Genomic DNA, 19637 nt, shown 5'->3' on the forward strand with positions numbered 1-19637 from the left:
TTTGGAGTGCCAAAGGAAATCGTGTGTGATAATGGTCCACAATTCATAGGAGCTCAAATCACAGAATTTTTTCAAAATTGGAAAATTAAAAGGATAACATCTACGCCATACCATCCAGTGGGTAATGGACAAGCGGAATCCACAAACAAGGTCATTATCAACAACTTGAAGAAAAGGTTACAAGATTCAAAAGGTAATTGGCCTGAGGTATTACCTGGAGTATTATGGGCTTATCGTACAACGACAAAAACAAGCACGGGAGAAACACCATTTTCAATGGTTTATGGTGCGGAGGCCTTAATCCCAGTTGAAATAGGAGAACCGAGCACACGATATGCTCAAGCAACGGAAGAATCAAATGATGAAGATATGCGGGTGAACCTTGATTTGCTCGAAGGAAGAAGAGAAGCCGCATTAATAAGGATGGCAGCACAAAAGCAAGTAATTGAACGGTATTACAACAGGAAAGCACGCCTCAGATTTTTTAAAATTGGGGACTTCGTGCTTAAAAAGGTGTTCCAATCTACAAAGGCCGCTAATTCAGGAAAGCTAAGTCCAACATGGGAAGGACCCTTCAGAGTTTGTGATATTGCGGGAAAAGGAGCATATGAGTTAGAGACAATGGATGGAAAAATTCTACCCTCACATTGGAATGCTGTCCACCTAAAGAGATATTACTTTTGAGAAAGTACCCATGGTCAGGTATCGCTATGTTAAAATTTTTCTTTGAATTGTTAAAATTTTACTAACGATTTTAGATGCTAGGCAAAAACCCTTACCCGTGCCAAATGATGAGTCACGACCTGCACGGCAAAATGGAATATTCTAAAATTCCCAGCCCAGGGTTACAATTATTCTGATGGAAATACACACGAGTTAGGCAGTCTTCATCTCTAATCGCATCTCCGAGTCCCGTATGTTTTTCTGTTTCAGGAAAAGGACCAAATTGAGAGAAACAAACAAGTGCTCGAGGCTTCATACTTCACCGCTCAAACACTTGGGGGACTGCATATTGTACACAGATACGTGCAGGAAAACAGATATGTAAAAACGAAAAATCGAAAAAAACCAAAGAGACAAGTGTCGAGCAGAAGTTACGGAACCTCAGCATTCATCATTGTGTTCTTTCCCATCAAAACAAATGAAGATACAAAACATTCATCATAGTGTTCAAACTCATGAGAACAATGAAGTCACCTCTCAAACTCATGAGAACAATGGAGTCATCTCTCAAACCCTTCCTAATACATGAAGATAGGGTCATGACTATATACTGAAACGGGTTATAAGGAAAAACCTTGTTTGAATTATATTTATTTTGTAAAAATCTGTTACAAGAAAAACAGTTACGAGAAAGTTATAGATGTACTTTAATACATGTAATATTCAAAAACTTGTCAAAGTTATTCCAAACAAAACATGTGTGTTCCTATTTCTTTCATCGTATTGTAACACCATTATGAAGTTGAGACGTCTTCTTCATTAAGTGTCGATATATATAAAAGGGCCCTCTTTTATAAGCCTCATGTTAATAAGTCATGAGAAGAATCATAAAGCATTTTCAAAGTTTAAAAATGCTAAACTATTCTATAAGTCCTAAATAGATAAGAAAAAGGCAAGAATAGAACATATTGAAGTACTAATAAACTTCTTGATATAGTTAAAAAGACTAAGTAAAAACTTAGTCAACAAAAAAAGTTTATACAAGTGCCCCATTATGATAACTGGGGACTTTTTCCAAAAAATCCCTTAAAAACTGACCAAGGGATAAACCCACCAATCAACAAAGCAAATAAAAATAAAGTTTGAAAACATAAACTGGTCACTGAGGGGCTGGAACATCAGAAGTTGCGATATCAGCTTCACTTTCAGGAACGGTAACTCCTGAAGAAACAGCAACAGGAGCGGTTTCAGCTGGGATTGAAGTGTTAGATTCATCGGGGGGAGCAAGAGTCACGGAAGCTTCAGCTTCCTCAGACTGAGTCATAGAAGTTTCACCCTCGGGAGCTGGAATTGCAACATTTTCAGCTTCAACTGCCACAGCAGCGGCTTCTTTATTTAAAGGTTCTTCAGCCACGGAAGCTTCATCTGCCGGAGAAGGAAAGTCAAGTGGTTGTTGGGTGGTTTTCAAAACCTTGGCCAATTCCGATTCTAAATCAAAGTTTTCTTGACTGGCCTCAGTTAAAGCATCACGACGAGAGTTTAGAAAATCCCAACTCACCTCTATGTTAAATTTCTCCTCAAGAAGTTCATAATCCCTTTCCCACATAGCAAGATCATTCTTTAACACTTGATTTTCAGCTAAAGTGGAATCAAGGGTAGCTTCAAGGGAGGCATGACAACTCTCTAANTTAGATGATAGGCAAAATGCTAACCCGTACTAAATGATGAGTCACGACCTGTAAGGCAAAATGGAATAAACTAAAATTCCTGGCCCAAGGTTACAATTATTCTGATAGAAATTTAAACGGGTTAAGCAGTCTTCATCTATAATCGTACCTCCGAGTCCCGTATGTATTTCCTTTTCAGGAAAAGGACCAAATGAGAGAAACTATCAAGTGCTCGAGGCTTCATACTTCACCGCTCAAACACTTGGGGGACTGCATATTGTACCTTTCCCATCAAAACAAATGAAGATACAAAACATTCATCATAGTATTCTTTCCCATAAGAACAACAGAGTCACCTCTCAAACTCATGAGAACAACGGAGTCACCTCTCAAACCCTTCCTAATGCATGAAGATAGGGTCATGACTATGTACTGAAACGGGTTATAAGGAAAAACCTTGTTTGAATTATATTTATTTTGTAAAAATCTGTTACAAGAAAAACAGTTACGAGAAAGTTATAGATGTATTTTAATACATGTAATATTCAAAAGCTTGTCAAAGTTCGTGAATAAAAACTTGTCAAAGTGATTCCAAACAAAACATGTGTGTTCCTATTTCTTTCATCGTATTATAACACCATTATGAAGTTGAGACGTCTTCTTCATTAAGTGTCGATATATATAAAAGGGCCCTCTTTTATAAGCCTCATGTTAATAAGTCATGAGAAGAATCATAAAGCATTTTCAAAGGATAAAAATGTTAAACTATTCTATAAGTCCTAAATAGATAAGAAAAAGGCAAGAATAGAACATATTGAAGTACTAACAAACTTCTTGATATAATTAAAAAGACTAAGTAGAAACTTAGTCAACAAAAAGTTTATACAAGTGCCCCATTATGATAACTGGGGACTTTTTTTCAAAAAAAAAAATCCCTTAAAAACTGCCAAGGGATAAACCACCAATCAACAAAACAAAAACAAAGTCTGGAAACATAAACTGGTCACTGAGGGGATGGAATGCCAGAAGTTGTTATATTAGCTTCACTTTCATGAACAGCTATATGTACGGTGGTAACTTCTGAAGATGCAGCAACAGGAGCGGTTCCAGCTGGGATTGAAGTGCTAAGTTCATCGAGGGGAGCAAGAGTCACGGAAGTTTCAGCTTCCACAAACTGAGTCATAGAAGTTTCACCCTCGGGAGCTGGAATTGCAGCATTTTCAACTTCAATTCCCGCAGCAACGGCTTCTTCATTGAAAGGTTCTTCAGCCACGGGAGCTTCATTTTCCGAAGAAGGAAAGTCAAGTGGTTGTTGGTTCATCTCAATGATTTTCAAAACTTTGGCCAATTCCGACTTTAAATCAAAGTTTTCTTGACTGGCCTCAGTTAAAGCATCACGACGAGAGTTTAGAAAAGCCCAACTCACATCTATGTTAAAATTCTCCTCAAGAAGTTCATACTCTTTTTCCCACATAGCAAGATCATTCTTTAACGTTTGATTTTCAGCAAAAGAGGAATTAAGGGAAGCTTCAAGGGAGGCATGAGAACTCTCTAAGGCACGTACCTTATCAAAAGAGATATTTAAATCAGCTTGAACTTGAGTCAAGTTTTGCACTAACTCCCCTGCATACTCTTCTTTCTTGGCCAAAAGTGCCTTAGGTTCTCTGATTTCTTCACTTGACTTTGATAATTGTTCTGAAAATGAACATTCAAGGCGCTCATTATCCTTCTCCGCTTTTGCTGCTCCAGGTTACGGTTGCTTTCTTGCAATTCTTTTATCGTTTCTTGAGCATTTTTAAACTGTTCCTTCCAATTAGTTGCTTCCAGTTGGGCTTCCTTAGCTACCCTCTCAGCCTCGAGAACAGTCTTATCAGACTCACGGGCCTTCTTTTCTAAAAGGGAAATTCTTCCCATCAATTCCGTGCCAATAAGGTTAGCCTACAAAGACAACTCATGAAAATAAGAATCTAGAGATAAAAAAAACTTATTAGTAAGTAAAGGAAGAATACCTTTAACGTAGAATGAACTATGTCATTCATCAAAGTTAAGCAACTATGACTGTTCATCTTCTTCTTCTCAATGTCTCCAATTAAAGGCTCAAGCCAGACATCTGCTCCACCAGACTTCCTTAAAAGACTGTTATTAGCAGGAACCTTAAGTGTGACACTCCTCATAGCCAAACTTCTGCTACTGGAACCCTCCTCTGCATGCTGAACAGAGGAAGGGGGAGCTATAGAAGGAGGAACGGTAGAAGAGGTGAAAATAACAGGAGTCGAAAGAGTCGAAACAGGTAAGGGAGCAGAAATTGGCAAAGGAGTAGGAACAGATGAAATAGGCAAGGAACCACTTGAAACCAAAGGAGGAATAGAAGGAATGGGAATGGAGGAGGAAAGAGGAACTTCATCTAAAATCGGACCTAGTTCACCACTTTCGAAACCGTCAACAAAGAGACGTTGAGTGGATTCAATGGTGTCCCTTGGAATGGTTTCATCATCAGAAACAACAGTAACAGGTTCGGTAAGAGAGGAGGCGCGGGCAGAAGAAATTTCAGCTTCATCTTCAGAAATGATGCGTCTCCTAGCTCTAGGCCTATCCATCAAAGAGGTGTCTTCATCTTCATCATCCTCAGAATCCTCTTCAACAATTTTCCTCTTTGACAGCGTAGCTTGTGTTCTCTCCAAAGTAAGGGGAGTACCAGAAGAGGCTCGAACGGCAATAGCTACTTCAGATGTCATTCCTCGAATAGCAAATCCTGACAAAAAGAAGGATAAAAAGTTAAAAGAGGGGAAAGAATTTAACATACGAGAAATAATAAGGGATGCATACCGTGAGTTTTCACTTTCCAACCATGTTTGTTGGAAATAGATTTCCAGGTTCGTGCCTCCATAGGCACGGCTTTCAAAATAGCATCTACCCAACCACGGAAATTAGAAACGGGCTCCACATCTCCCATGGTTGCTACAAAAAAGCAAAAAAGAATGAAATTAGTAAAGGAGTTGAAATAAAATAAAAACAGATACGGTAAGGAAGAAATACTTACGTGCAAGGTTCCATTTCTTAGGAAAAGGAATATTTGATTCACCCACCAAACCAACTGTGGGTACCGCAACGTAACAGGTGTACCAGCCTCGATCTTTATCATCTTCAGGGCTTACCAAAACCCTTTTACTTCTTGCAGTTAGGGTAAAAACACCATTGTGGAACAGCTTGGGGTGGTAAAGATGAATTAGATGGAAGAAGGTAAAGTCAACACCAGCCTTGGCCGATACATACCTTAAACAAGCCACTGCTCTCCGTATTAGGGGGCCAATTTGAGCCAAACAAATCTTGAAAAAACGACAAAAATTGAGTATGACTGGGTCGATAGCAGGAATAAATCCCAAAGTAAAGGGGTAAGTATAAACAAAGGAAAAACCAATCCTATAAGAAGAAATTCTCTGGTTTGGGTTAGGAATAACTATATGAAGGTCATCTCTCCAACGACAATCTTTTCGAACAGTGGAAATCAAGGGTTCAGTAATTAAAGAAGGATAGGTGTCAGCATCAATTACATGGTCACGAAGGGATTCTTTATCATGCTCGAAAGATAAGTCGGGTGGCACTATTTCTTCAACCAAAGGTTCTTGAATAGGCTCAGAAGATTCTTTACCTTTAGAAGAGGATCTCTTAGTGAAAGAACCTCTAGAAATAGTGCCAGAAGAAGGAGTGATGGAATCAGAGGTACCACCACGAATGGACCCTAGGCCACGAAGCCTACCTCCTCTACCTCTTCTGTGTCTTTCAGGGGCATTGGGGAAACTGTCAAGAATTGGGACTCTCCTAGGGTTAGGATTCGAAGATGACATGGTAAAAAGATGTGAACTGAGGAAGAAGTGAATAGGAGTAAATAGTGAAATACTTGGTAAAAGTTTGTGGAGAAGAAGACAAGGGAAAAAGGGTTAAGTTTATATATAAAAGCAACCGTCAAAGATTATGGAGTGTAATGAGCCTATAATAAAGGCAACTATCAGTTTGTGAATAGTGGAGTTGAAGAAGCCTTGAAAAAAGAGAAGCTGCAGAATTGCAGAGCTAATAAGAAGGTGACATGTATGCAGTGCATTAAATAGAAAAGACAACTGAAGCGTCAGTACTGTCATAGCATTGATTATGGCAAAAATTTCCTTTTTAATGAAGATCCACTTCCCAAATATTTAATTGATAAATAAATGGAAAGTGGGGGGACTATCTTTATTGGGAAAAAACTGAATTTATATAAGATGATGTGTCATGACACGTGGACTGGTCAAATAGTCAAAGCGTGGTAATCAGTTAGAAGGCACGAACAACAACAGATGCGGGAGAGAAGATACTTAAAGGCACGAGCTATTATTCAAATGAAATGAGACTCGTACCTGTTCGAGTCATTTAAAGCTCGAAGATCGGAAGAAATTGAAGAAATGAATCTGATAGCGTAAAGGAGTCCAAATTCAACATTAAATGCCAAATACGTTGAGAGAATTTGTATTTAATAGGAATGATTGAGTAACGTTTCTTTTAATGTCATTTATTGCTCATAATTGCCTCATTAAGACAAAGGCATTACACTTTCTCCTAGAATTAACTATAAAAGGGGAAGGTCTCAACATCTGTAGGACACGAAATATCATTGAGATTATACTGAAATATATACTTATTCATTGCTTTATTGTTGTTCTCAAAGTCTCTCATTTCTTGATTATCAGTAACCCGATTTCTCTCTTAATTTCTAGCTTTAACCAAATATTCAGTTTTTTGGTTAAACAGTGTCAGCATCAATTACATGGTCACGAAGGGATTCTTTATCATGCTCGAAAGATAAGTCGGGTGGCACTATTTCTTCAATCAAAGGTTCTTGAATAGGCTCAGAAGATTCTTTACCTTTAGAAGAGGATCTCTTAGTGAAAGAACCTCTAGAAATAGTGCCAGAAGAAGGAGTGATGGAATCAGAGGTACCACCACGAATGGACCCTAGGCCACGAAGCCTACCTCCTCTACCTCTTCTGTGTCTTTCAGGGGCATTGGGGAAACTGTCAAGAATTGGGACTCTCCTAGGGTTAGGATTCGAAGATGACATGGTAAAAAGATGTGAACTGAGGAAGAAGTGAATAGGAGTAAATAGTGAAATACTTGGTAAAAGTTTGTGGAGAAGAAGACAAGGGAAAAAGGGTTAAGTTTATATATAAAAGCAACCGTCAAAGATTAAGGAGTGTAATGATGGAAAGCCTATAATAAAGATAACTATCACTTCGTGAATAGTGCAGTTGAAGAAGCCTTGAAAAAAGAGAAGCTGCAGAATTGCAGAGCTAATAAGAAGGTGACACGTATGCAGTGCATTAAATAGAAAAGACAACTGAAGCGTCAGTACTATCATAGCATGGATTATGGCAAAAATTCCCTTTTTAATGAAGATCCACTTTCCAAATATTTAATTGATAAATAACTGGAAAGTGGGGAGACTATCTGTATTGGGAAAAACCGAATTTATATAAGATGACTTGTCATGACACGTGGACCGGTCAAATAGTCAAAGCGTGGTAATCAGTTAGAAGGCACGAGCAACAACAGATGCGGGAGAGAAGCTACTTAAAGGCATGAGCTATTATTCAAATGAAATGAGACTCGTACCTGTTCGAGTCATTTAAAGCTCGAAGATCGGAAGGAATTGAAGAAATGAATCTGATAGCGTAAAGGAGTCCAAATTCAGCATTAAATGCCAAATACGTTGAGAGAATTTGTATTTAATAGGAATGATTGAGTAACGTTTCTTTTAATGTCATTTATTGCTCATAATTGCCTCATTAAGACAAATGCATTACACTTTCTCCTAGAATTAACTATAAAAGGGGAAGGTCTCAATATCTGTAGGACACGAAATATCATTGAGATTATACTGAAATATATACTTATTCATTGCTTTATTGTTGTTCTCAAAGTCTCTCATTTCTTGATTATCAGTAACCCGATTTCTCTCTTAATTTCTAGCTTTAACCAAATATTCAGTTTTTTGGTTAAACAATGTTCCTTAAGTACAAGAACAAATTAAGGCGATATTCACAATTTTAACAACTATAGGGGCATCAGTTACTAGGTCATATCATGAAAATTCGGGGAGAGGGTAATGGAAGTGAAGATGATGAGGCTGGTGTCGATATCCGATAACCAACTTGGATTCATGCCTGGTCATTCTACCATGGAAGCTATCCATCTTATTAGGAGGTTGGTCGAACTGTAGAGGGATAGGAAGAAGGATTTGCACATGGTGTTTATTGACTTAGAAAAAACATATGACAAGGTCCCTAGGGAGGTCCTTGGAGATGCCCAGAGGTGAAAGGTGTTTCGGTAGCGTATATTAGAGTGATTAAGGACATGTATGAGGGAGCTAAGACTCGGGTTAGGACTACGGGGAGCGATTCAGAGTATTTTTCGGTTGTTTTAGGGTTAAACCAAGGATCTGCGCTTATCCCGTTCTTATTTGCTCTTGCAATGGACACACTGATTCACCATATTCAAGGGGAGGTGCCATAATTTATGTTATTCGCTGATGATATAGTTTTGATTGGAGGTTTGGAGACGGACCCTTGAGTCTAAACGTTTCAAGTTGAGCAACAGAATACGTGGAATGCAAGTTTCGCGGCGGGTCGGGAGCGGAAATGGACGTGAGGCTTGCCTCTCAAGTCATCCCCAAGAAAGGGAGCTTCAAGTACCTGGGGTCGGTTATCCAGGAGGATGGGGAGATTGACGAGCATGCACGCGACGTATAGGGGTGGGGTGGATGAAATAGAGATTAGCGTCTGGCGTCTTGTGTAACAAGAAAGTGCCTCCGGAACTTGAAGGCAAGTTATGTAGAGCGGTGGTTAGACCAGCCATGTTGTATGGTGCAGAGTGTTGGCCAGTCAAGAATTTTCATATGCAGAAGATGAAAGTTGCAGAAATGAGGATGTTGAGATGGATGTGCGGACACACTAGGCTGGATAAGATTAGGAATGAAGATATCCGAGTGAAGGTGGGTGTGGCTCATATGGAAGTCAAAATGCGAGAATTTAGGCTTAGATGGTTCGGGCACGTGTGGAAGAGAAGCATCGGTGCCCCAGTAAAGAGGTGTGAACGGCTGGCCTTGACGGGTATGAGAAAAGGTAGAGGAGGGCCTCAGAAGTATTTGGGAGAGGTTATCAGGCAGGACATAGGGCGGCTGCAGATTTCCGAGGACATGGCCCTTGATAGGAAGTTGTGGAGGTCGAGCATTAGGATTGTAGGTTAGGAGATAGGAGGCTAGTCTGATAATATTGTGTTTTACGCTGCTAGTGGCTCCAGTTGTGTCTTTAGTACTTCATTAGGGTTGTAGGAAGCTGGTCTGGTAGTGATTTGTCTTAGGATATTAGTGGCTCTTGCATATTACTCCATTGTGTCAGTAGTACTTTGCCATCGTTACTGCTTAATGTTATAGCTTTCCTTTCTATTTCTTTATTATTGTGTTACTGGTGTTATCTTTTCTAGTTTCTTTTGTTGTTACTGCTGCATAGTCTCGTTCCATCTTCTTGTGCCGAGGGTCTATCGGAAATAACCTCTTTACTCCTTTGCAGTAGGGATAAGGTCTGCGTACACACTGCCCTCCCAGACCCACTTGTGGGATTTCACTGGATTGTTATTGTTGTTGTTCCTTGGGAGTAAATTTCTGAACGTGATTATAACCATAAAATTAGCGTTAAGCCATCGGAGCATACTGGTAGAAATTAAACACTTCGTTATATATTGTTTAGTTACTAAATTCTTGATAAAATACTTTTGAATAATTCCAAAAAAGATTCATAATAAGCCTTAAATGTCTAGATCTCATGTCTAGTATGCAGGGGAAAAAACATTTTTAAAGAGGAAACTCTATCACCTACTATTTATTTTAATAATAGAAAAAATTACTTTTTATGTGAATTTATATGTTTACCTTGTTATGAATTGACCAACAATCGTAGAAAACATAAAACTAAATTGACTAACAATTTTTAATTGGAAGTTTTCTCTTAAGAATGAACAAGACGAAACAAAAAGTTGACTTAGCTTTTCCTCGTTTCCTACTTTGACATTATTTGCCCCCACATACTAAAATTCGACCAATAAATTACTCAATCCGTTTCAATTTAGATGATATAGTTTGATTGGTACAAGTTTAAGAAACAAGTAGAAAAACTTTTGAAACATGTGGTACTAAAAGACTAAGGGACATAAGCTTAGTGGGGTCATAATATTTGTGTGACTATAAAAGTTTCTAGTAAAGTTGGTAAAATGAAAAGTTTAAAGTTAAATTGTTTCTAAATATAGAAATGTGTTATTCTTTTTGGAAAGGAGTAATAAAGAAAGTATCATCTAAATTAAAACGGACGGAGTATTACTATTTCATATCTAAGGTTACTAGACGCGTATGAGATTCTTAATTAATTTAAAGCTAGCTTTGACGGGAAATGGTCATAATATTTGGCCATAGACTCTTTCTTATCTAGACGTATAGATACTGACTTGTAAGATCAACAATAATTTACTAATCGCATGTTACTACTCATAAAAACCATTAAGTAACCCGACAAAGCAAATCCAAACAAAGCCATATCCAAAATGAAGAATCATAAGTTTGTAGTTTTCTTTTTGCTCTTCCTCATGATATTCCTTAATGGTTTTGTTTTATCTACTATAGAAACAAAGGTTTATGTAGTGTACCTTGGAGAGCACAGTGGAGAGAAGACTTCGAAAGAAATAGAAGATCACCATTACTCATTTCTTCATTCTGTCAAGGCTACTTCCAAAGAAGATGCTAAAGCATCGCTAGTTCACAGCTACAAGAACGTCATCAATGGCTTCTCTGCTTTGTTAACGCCACAAGAAGCCGATACGATATCAGGTTCGTAAATAAACGCATACATGAACTTATCGTGAGGGCCTGGTTCGTTTTCATGAGTCCAAGACATGACAGTACTATTTTTTTGTCTTTATGAGAGTTCAACTCAGGACCTCTTGACGGCTATGATACCATTATAAATTATATAACCACCTCGCCCAAAAGTTTAAGCTGTTAGAATGAGCTGAGTATACTACTACTCCCAAATTGTCTTCGTGTAGGCTACTCTCGTTGTTTTGATTAGTATAAGTTGACTTTTTTTACAGGGATGGAAGGGGTAATATCAGTATTTCACAGTGATCCTCGTGAAATAAAGCCTCATACCACAAGATCTTGGGACTTTGTGAGTTTGTTGGAAGGAACTTCACTCATAAATTCTGGACAAGATTTGTTGCAAAATGCTAGTTATGGGAAGGATATCATTGTTGGGGTTATGGACAGTGGTAAGAGATTTTCTCTATTTTTTTAATTTTTTTTTTTTCTAATTTGAATATTATTGTACTCTTATTTTTACTTAGTACGTATATATGGTAGGAAGATTGGGTCAAGAATATCACTGTCGTCTTAACTTTTCTTCTTCTTCTAGTGTGTGTGTGTTAATGTATCACTTTCAGATCAAAGGCCTGCACTTGCCCTTTTTTAAGTTGGGTTGTTGAACTTACTTTTGTTAGTAGTATTAACAAAAACGTAAAGAAGCCTCAAGGCAACCTCCATTATCTACCTTGAAATGTTGTTTATTCCAAAAACAATTTTATTCTTGAGAATCAGAAGGCAAAGTCCTTAAGTTACCTATGGCAAAAGATTAGGTTCACACACATTTTTTAGACATAATGCTCTTCGTTTCTAAACAAATTGACCACTACTTGTTATACCTCAAAATTATCTTATGTTTACTCTTCATTTTTATTAAGGGGTGTGGCCAGAATCTCCAAGTTTCAATGATGAAGGAATGGAACCAGTTCCAAAGTCATGGAAAGGAATTTGCCAAGAAGGTGTTGCCTTCAACTCCTCCCATTGCAACAGGTTGACTAGTCTTCCCAATCAGTCAAAATATTACATCATTAATTTAACTTATATACACTGACAGTGTAAATTTCTGTTTTTTTTTTTCTATCGAAAGGAAATTAATTGGAGCACGATATTATTTAAAAAGTTACGAGGCAAACTTTGGTCCTCTTAACGAGACGAGGGACTTTCGTGCACCTAGGGACGTAGATGGTCATGGTACTCACACAGCAGCAACAGTAGGTGGTCGAAGAGTTGCCCATGCATCAGCAATTGGTGGATTTGCAAAAGGTACAGTAACTGGAGGTGCCCCAAATGTTCGTCTTGCCATTTATAAAGTATGTTGGCCATTTCCAGATCAGAGCTTAGCTGAGGGAAATGCATGCCTTACAGATGATATTATTGCTGCTTTTGATGATGCTATAGCTGATGGAGTTCATGTACTTAGTGTCTCCCTTGGGTCTCAACCTAGAACAACATATTATACACAAAATGGTATTGCAATTGGATCTTTGCATGCTCTGAAGAGGAATATTGTAGTAGCCTGTAGTGCTGGAAATGATGGTCCAACACCATCTACTGTTGGAAATGTAGCTCCATGGATTATCACAGTTGGTGCTAGTAGTATCGATCGTGCTTTTTCATCTCCAATTATGCTTGGAAATTGGAATGATCGTCGAGGTATGGATCGACTCAGATTCAATTGTGAAGTTCTTTGCACTAACGATATATGGAAAATATTAACACGATTAGATCACTTATAAGGAGTACGAATCAACCTGATAAAATAGTAACCTAATAAAACAGTAATCAACTTGCTATGACAAGTGAAACTACACTAATAGTGCAAAATTAATTACATTGGATGTGTATATAAGTTAACCCTTATCAAGATTACCATCAAGCTAAGTAGTTAAATCCAGTTTTACAAGTAAGTTTGCCTCCTTTTTTGGCTTTATAAGTTTATTAACTTTTTGGGATTTTTTAATTCATAAATTACAGGGGCAAACAGTAACTCCAATAAGGAGGAGTAGGTTGCATCCTTTGGTTTATGCAGGAGATGTAGAAATTAGAGGAACTACGGCAAGCAATACAACAGGGTAACTTTCATTCTACTTTTTAATTCTTTTATTTCTTAATCAGTAGATAATGAAACTAATATGTCACTGCTCTTATGGAATATACAGAGGATGTTTTCCTGGTACACTTTCAAGAAATCTTGTAAGAGGAAAACTTGTCGTCTGCAGGCGCAGTAGTATGCAGGCATCAATGGAGGTGAAAAGAGCTGGAGGTGTCGCAGCTATTTTAGGAACTCCATTTAATGAGATACAAGTCACCCCTTTTTTGGATTCCACAACAGTTGCTTTTTCATATGGCCTAAATACAATCCGAACATATATACAGACTGAAAAAAATCCAATGGCAACACTTCTCCCAGGGCAAACATTGATTGGTACCAAGCCAGCACCAGTCATGGCTCCTTTCACTTCCAAAGGACCAAAATATAGTCGATCCTAACATTCTCAAGGTAATATATATCAGCACTAAAAAATGAGTTTTTTAGCAAACAACCTGCCTAATTTTCCAGACTACTAGTAGTTTACTTTTTAGGAACAATTTCCACTAAAACTTTTTTACACCGACAGTGCATAGAAGGCAAGTAAACCCTTTCTGAAGAATACTTTTACATTGATTGCAGCCGGATATAACTGCTCCTGGATTAAACATACTAGCCGCATGGAGTGAAGCATCCTCTCCATTGAAATTGCCAGAGGATCGTCGAGTTGTCAAGTATAATATGCAGTCTGGGACATCCATGTCTTGCCCACATGTTTCAGCTGTAATTGCACTCTTAAAATCCATTCATCCAGATTGGAGCAGTGCTGCAATCAGATCAGCTCTAATGACAACATGTAATGCTTTACTCTGTTTCTCGTAAAGAATTGTCCTTGTTATTTTTTTCTAAGAATTTCTCTCTGACATTTGTTTTCCTCATACTGCAGCAACAATCAATAATTTGGTTGGTAGACCAATAACAAATGCCACTGGTAATGATGCAAACCCCTTTGAATACGGAGCAGGCCATTTCCGACCATCAAGAGCAGTAGATCCTGGACTCATTTATGATGCAACGTATGAGGATTATCTTCTCTATCTTTGTAGTCAAAACATAAGCCTAGATTCCTCGTTCAATTGTCCTGAGGAAGTACCAGAAGCAAGTAACCTTAACTATCCATCACTTGCAATAGCTAACATCAAAGGATCCAGGACCGTCAGAAGAGTTGTTACAAATGTTGGAAAAGACAATTCTACGTACGTTTTAGCTATGAGATCACCTCCTGGATATGTTGTTGACATCATTCCGAAAACTTTACGCTTCAGCAAGTTGGGAGAGAAACTTAGCTTCAATATAACAGTTAGAGCACAAAGTGTTGAAAGGAGAAATGAGTTTGCCTTTGGTTGGTACACATGGAGTGACGGAATCCATGTGGTTCAAAGTCCCATTGCAGCAGCATCCGCATAATTAAATCATCCGATTGTGAATAAGTGCCCAACATATTTTGTGTTATTAAATAGAGATAATATGAAATTATTATTATAAATGTAATTGCATTTCATTCTCATGCAAAAGATTTGTACCATGTGAAATAAAGAAGTAATCATATATCCTGTGGCTCCATACATCTTGGACTTATAATTGGTTTAAGTATTTAAACAGTATTTTATCCAGCCTTGTCCCCGTAGAGAGTGTAGCAGAAGGGGACACTCTTAAAAAGTGGCTGCTACCCAAAAACGCTAACCTTGATGCTAATACTGAATCAGGATCACGGGGTCCTTGATATTAATAGAATTTCCTCCCTCTTCTTCATGAATGAAATCAAGGATCTAATCATCAAGCCAGCAATTTTTTATAACCAAAAAAAGCTTCTTAATTATGAGTAGCTAACTGTTCACTCGTGTAACAATGTTCTGGGTATCATGTAGAGGGAGTTTAAGTCTCTAAATAGAGGAAACATTGATGACAAAATAGACAAAAATGGTTAGTTGTTAAAGTGAACATGATGGTTTAAGTGACTCTTATACTCCACTTCAACAAATCTAATTACACCCTGTATCTCTCTTCAATAACAACAACAACAAACCCAGTAGTTTCCCACAAGTGGGGTCTGGGGAGGGTAAGATGTACGCAACCTTACCCCTGCCCCTGGAAGGGCGGAGAGGCTATTTCCGATAGACCCTCGGCCTGTATCTCTTTGCAAATGGAAAAAAATGAAGCACAAGAAATCACAAACTTCTAGCTTACTCTATCACGTGCTAAATAGCCAAAATCATTCATCCAGTACAAGAAAAGGATAAATAAAACCTGCTCACATGAGGAAATGGCTGGAAATGTGCCATCGACAATACTATGAAGAGAGGTATATGATTTTGTATCTATGTAGCAATTTTGACCCTGTAGATTATAAAAATATCATCAGAAACTTTCTTTAACAAAGTTATATGCAAAGTTCCTTTGCAGTTGACAGTAACAGTTGACAACGTACCTTTTGGGTTGACGGTGAAGATATTTCCTTTAGGTTATTCAAACCTTGAGGTAGCTGATCTTATCTGTTTCTCTGTTGGCAAAACCAGCATAGAAAGGATAGGATTCCTATCAGAAGGGAAGAATACTGTTACATCCTGCAATTTCAAAGTTTTTTTTTTTTTTTTTTGAATGGTAACATACATCCTGCAATTCTAATGTTGACAGGTTATTTATCTGCATTTGTTACCATAGCTAGATGCATAAGATAAATTTCTCAATTCTTCTGCACAGCCGGTAATTTAGATGCTCCTTGCCCTCAAGAATTTGCTACATTGTTATTCCCAGACAGCCTGTGAAAAACAGAAACAAAAATGAAACAAAATGAGGGGGTGGAAGAACCATTGTTGCCTTTACGGTACAAGATGTTTTCCAAAGATTTTCTTTCTCTTATTAGCCATTATATCCATCTTGCAGTTTATCTATGTCATTGAACAAATCTTGATGTTTCCGCACAGCCATATTTTAAGAGCGGCTTACCGACCAACCCAACTTCTCATCCACCTTAAACAGCAGTAAGATCAGTTAAATGGTATCCAAATCTCAGTGTATTGAATACCCACTTTGTACACTTTGAGCATTTGGAAATCTGCCGTGAGCTTTGACGAATCGAATCTGTCAGTATGGGAAGAAGTACCGGCCATCTGTTTGAACTGATCGGAATAAATAAGTATGATGAAGGAAGAGAGAGGATTTGAAGAGATTGAAAGATTTTGAAATCCAATCCTTGATTGGAGTGTTGTATTATTATTTTTTAGTCTATACAGAATACCCTTTCTTATACAAAATTTCCTATGTAGTGTGCATATACGTGTTCTTGTGTTCTTCTGTCATTTGCACTATTATAACAGAATTTGTCCTATGTGTACTATGTATAAGAAATATATACAAATATAAAAGACAGCTAATTACAGATAATAAAGTTCTAGACTATTCCATATCTATCCGATGCCACACCAGCTGGAATGTGATTGCAATTGTGAGTGTAATATGGATGGTTTGATTGGATGGCACATGGTATGATCAGGAGTGAGGGCAGAATGGTCCTTTGACTTGACCATAGGAGATGGTAATTCAGACATAACTAGGTTACTTTGTGTACTTTCATTCTTAGCCAAAATTCCCTTCTTTCTCACTGCTTCTTCTCTCAGCGATGGACAAGGAAGGATAAATCTTCCGATCATCATCTTCAGCCTTTTCTTGATCAACTTCGTCGTCAACAAAACATTAGGTGACCTTTTCTCATCTATCTAAGTTTTGGTGGACAAAGTTATTCGATACTTATACTATGAGATAACAGATACTCATAAAATTAATCGAGATACGCACAAATTGGTTCGTAAGCCGTTGTTATAAAGTAAGATAAGCATAGTCATTGACAAATGTTAAAGTAGTAAAAGCAGGCTACAAGAAATGAATTGTTAGCTTTCTGTAACTTTTAAGTTTCCCCTCATGTCCCCTTAGAGTTTCCTGTAATCAAGGCAATTTTAAGCCTGCTTGGAAACACTACGGTTTAGTCATTTTTGTTGTGCCTGCACCACCCCATCAAAAGTTAAGCTGCAAATTAATGTTTTTTTGGTAAATCTGCTTCTTAATTACCCCATGAGGAAATTATGATAAAGAAAAATTAACCTAAATAATCGCTCACACAATCACTTTAATTAAAGTAGACAACAAATATATATTCTATGTATAATTAGTGTTCTAAGTAAAAATAAACCTAAATAGACGTCCACCCAATCACTTTAACTAAAATAGCAGATAAATGAATAATATGCGCATAATTTATATATATATTATAGCCTATAGGTATAATCAATGTATAATATAGTGAATCTAGTCAGCTATTTGTGTAAATTCGGGAGGTTTTTGGTCTTCATGTTATGACCTTTGCAGCAAGGTTTTTTAGAATTCTTTTTGGAATTTTTACCTCCTATAGCAAAGGTTAACACCTTATTTATTTTAAATAAATACCATTTAAAAAAATTATATTCTATAGATACCTTTTAATGTTCATAGCAAAATATCTTATTTTGGTTACCTTCTACCCCTAAGCCACTAAATACGTTATTCAGTTACACTATTTGAGTTATATTAGGAGTCTATTATGTTAATTGATTCACTTTCCGTTTAAAAACAGTGCAATCCCCCGTTTCACGCCGTGAATACAGTCGAATACAATAATCTGTCAAGCTGTAATCCCATGGTTCACGCCATGAATACAATCGAATACAATAACTGATTAGCTGGACTTCCCTGATTCACGCCTATTTTTGCTACTGTATTCATGAATACAGTAGCTTAAATACATCTAATACATCTTATAACAACAGAAAACGTATCTACAATCCGTAATATAGCAAATGGTATCTATAGATAGCTAATTACCACTAAAAGATAGTGCTTTATGAAAATTTCTGTTATTTTTTATCTTACACCTGCCACAATAATAGTTTTCCACTTCTTAGCACTACTTTTTCTTTATTCAACACCAAAAAAAAGGCAAGAATATTATCCTCGCGCTGTAGTGCAATTGGGAAAAGCCTTTCTTTTAAAAAATAAAGTTAATCTCTTTTCTACTTTTACGTAATCAGAGGTTGAATTTCTTAATTAAGAAAGAGCAAATCAAAGTTTCAAACAATTAATTTATTAGCTATATTATAAGCATTATACCCTGAATATATCTTGTGCTGTCACAATTTGATCGATGATAAATTCAATATAATATAGAAGTTGGACAAGAATTAATGAATCTTGGATTTCCCTAAAGAAGTAACAAGAATCATATTCAATAATAAAGCTTATTCTAATTAAGAGTAGAATCAGTTAAAGCCAATCAAATCAAAATGGGGCATGAAGGGAGATATATCTTCATACAAATTAATTAATTAATTAATTAACATATCGAAATACCTTTAAGGAGACTCTCATCAATTAGAGAACAATAAGAGAAAAACATAGAAACAAAGCATTAACACTTGTCATAAACTCGGCCATGGGGATATGCTTAAAAGTTAATAAACCCACTGTCTCTAGTCACAAGGACAAGATATTCTTTCTAATTTACCTATTTTTTATTTTTGAAAAATTTCAATCCATCTTAACCTATCTAAAGTGTGATGATTTTTAGCCCAAATTGTCGTGAATAATTTTGCTAAAATATCTTTAAATATGTTTTTTATTTGATATGTTATATATGACCATAACAAAAGAGAAAAAAAAAATCTTATTTGATAATTAAACAAATAAGATTGATATCTAGACCGTGGCTGCGAATTGCATTAGAGAGGCTGCTAGGGAGGTATTTAGGGTTCCGAAAGGTTCGTTTGGTGGCCGTAGAGGGGATTGGTGGTGGAGTACTGAGGTTCAAGGCAAAGAGGAAGCCAAGAAAGCAGCATATCTGCAGCTGTTGGAGAGCGTGGACGAGGAGGAAAAAAGGAATAATGGGGAGCGGTATAAGATAGCTAAGAAGGAAGCAAAGTTAGCGGTTACAACGTCCAAGACTAGTGCGGGAACGCTTGTATGAAGAACATGGAGGCAAAGGAGGAGATAAGATTTCCAAGCCAAGGTGCGAGAAAGGAAGGCACGTGACTTGGACCAAGTGAAGTGCATCAAGGACGAGGAACACAGAGTTTTGTTGGATGAGGCACTTGTTCGCCGAAGATGGCATACTTACTTTCATAAACTCTTGAACGAAGAGGGGATAAGAACATTGAGCTAGGTACTTAGAACACGCCGAGAGTCATGGGAACTTTGGGTATTGTAGGTGCATAAGAGTCGAGGAGATTGAGGGGGCAATACATAAGATGAGCAGGGG

The 19637-nt window shown here is 37.3% G+C and overlaps 1 pseudogene; it reads left to right on the forward strand.

Moving 5' to 3' along the window:
• The first annotated feature begins 10919 nt into the window (after positions 1-10919).
• Positions 10920-15687, forward strand: LOC109216998 (annotated as a pseudogene).
• The last annotated feature ends 3950 nt before the right edge of the window (positions 15688-19637 follow it).

Source organism: Nicotiana attenuata, unplaced genomic scaffold (genome assembly GCF_001879085.1).
Source record: "Nicotiana attenuata strain UT unplaced genomic scaffold, NIATTr2, whole genome shotgun sequence".
NCBI lineage: Eukaryota > Viridiplantae > Streptophyta > Magnoliopsida > Solanales > Solanaceae > Nicotiana > Nicotiana attenuata.